This window comes from Frankliniella occidentalis, unplaced genomic scaffold (assembly GCF_000697945.3).
Source record: "Frankliniella occidentalis isolate FOCC.00 unplaced genomic scaffold, Focc_3.1 Scaffold219, whole genome shotgun sequence".
Lineage (NCBI taxonomy): Eukaryota > Metazoa > Arthropoda > Insecta > Thysanoptera > Thripidae > Frankliniella > Frankliniella occidentalis.
In genome coordinates this window covers 204,817-207,229 of record NW_026267345.1, presented here as the reverse complement: position 1 = coordinate 207,229, position 2,413 = coordinate 204,817, and positions in this window count along the sequence as shown.

The window sequence follows — 2,413 nt, the reverse complement described above, 5'->3', positions numbered from 1 at the left end:
CTCTCCATGGACTTTAATTCGTTTCAAGTTTGATGGACTTTTGCTTGTAACTTCAAGCTTTTAAGTTTTGACTTTTCTCTCCATGGACTTTAATTTTGGGCTTGTGCCATTGAGCCTTTGACTTTTCAATGTAATTGTTGGCTGTGCCTCTGAGTCTCTGACCTTACCAAATTGCCTTGTGACTGTTTAGATTTTAAGAATTTGGGCTTGTGCCTTTGGGCCTTTGACTCTTCAATGTAATTGTTGGCTGTGCCTTTGAGTCTCTGACCTTACATAATTGCCTTGTGACTGTTTAGATTTTAAGAATGCCCCTTCATGGACTTGCGGGCTCATGCCCCTTTTATGGACTGCGTCCTAGTTTAACAAATTCTTGCATTTGACTTTTGGTATTTGGATTGAAACTCTTTTATCTTTTCAATTAATTTATTGAACACTTGATCATGAACACTGAGTTACATTGGTTCAGTTTTGGCACATAGTAACATGCTTTATTACGATCAATTTGGCGCTAGTACAGTAAAAACATTTTGGTCATATTTGAAACTTGACGTCATGATTACAAATAATGATTAGTATTAGCATTTGAACAATTTTATGGCGTGTGATTTGAAGTTTACTTTACTAAACAAAACAACAAACACTTTGGCACTTTGATAGAAGATCACTTTTTCCTGCACTCACTGGCCTTGTGGTATCGCTTATTGCACTTCCTGCATCTCATTTTCTTACGTGGATCGTCAGGGTGAACATTCAGTTCTCCTTTCTCTATTTCTCGCTGATGGCTGATATCGTTCAACCATTCTTTTCTGCCAGTGGGTTTGGCTTCCACAGTAATTGGTGTTAGCTTCCAAGGTAAGTCCAGTTGTAGACCTCCACAAATTATTTCTTTATTTGCACGTTTCTCTTCTATTTTCTTCTCTAGCTCTTTGATTGCTTCCTCCTCCTTTTGTATCTCATTATTCATCTCCTCTAGTTCTCTTTCTACTTCTTCTGGTGTCTTCATTTCCACATCTATCTTGTTTATTTCCGCTTCTAGTTTGTCAACTTCCATCTCCATTTCGCTTTCTTCTTGTGTCCCGTCTTCTGTTTCTGAGTCTGTTAACTTCATCTCTTCCACCAGTCTTTTGGCTATTTCATACGCACTTTCTTCTTTATTCTCTGCACTTTCATCTTCACTCTCACTGTCACTAGACAAAAATTCTCTTGTCACTACTAGCGGTGGCAGTTCTTGAGCTGCAAAGTACTGTCTTCTCTCTGGGGGTAAGAAGTCCAGGTCTTTTTCTCGATCTTGCCTGAATTTGGATGTGCTGGGTAGCATCATGTATTCCCCGGCTGACATGGGGTGGTGTGAGATCCATTCCTCTTCCAATATGGGCTCTGGGTTTTCCACCATTTTTCCGCATGTGATGGGGTAACACATTAGGGAACCTGGCTCTTCCCTAGGGAAAGCCAGGTTTCCTTTCTCCTCTACAATTTTTTTGATGTAACTGGCGAACACACAAGTCTCCATGGTGGAGTTGGGGAATGACCCCTGGCTGGATGGGCCTGCCTGACCCACGGGGAAGGCCACAATTTCCTGTGGCATTTTTCTTGGCAAATTCTGTAACAGATTTACCAATTTTGGTATCTTTCCTTCCCCCTTTTCTTTTAAAGACTCTCACTTGGGCACTTTTTGCTTACCTTCTGAGTCATCCGGGCCGCGGCTCTCCTTAAGGCTGAAGCCTTCGCCTTTTGCCTGAGTTTGGGGTCCTCCCCTCGATTCGTTAGTTTTGCCTTTTTGGCTTTAGAGACTTCTTTCTCTTGCTCCATTGATCGCTTCACTCTTTCCAGTACCAGGTTTAATTTGGACTGGTCCGCTTTTTGGGTCTCCGGGATCCCCTTCGATGGCGTACCAGCCTCAATTATTTTCCTTTCAGCACTTCTTTTCGGCACTATCACTTTCAGATCTTGGAAAGTTTTCTTTTTATCTGGTATTTCCTCCATTTCTTCCCAAAAATATTTGAGAATTCACTGGGATGGCTTCGGATAACTTGTGAGGATTCGCGTCCGACGTCTCTGGTGGGTCTGAGGGGAATAACCGTTAGGCTTAAGTCGGCGTCAGTAGCTTTCTTTTGTTTTCTTTAAGCCTACCCGTTGCCTAGCGACCTACCCGATTGCCTAGCAACCTACCCGATTTCTTAGCAACCGGTACTTGCTACCCTAGCAATCGGTCCTGATTTGAATTTCTCGCGCCGCTCGACGATCGAGTTCGAGTTTTCCGAGTGCTAGGATGGTTGCGCTCATTCCGTAAACAACAACCAAGCGCTAGCGATGTTGTTGTTGTTGTTGTCGTCGGCTTCGTCTGGACATCTTGCTAGTCGGTCTATGTGAACTATCAGCTTTTTATCGGGGTTGTCCGCCCTTTCTATCCTTG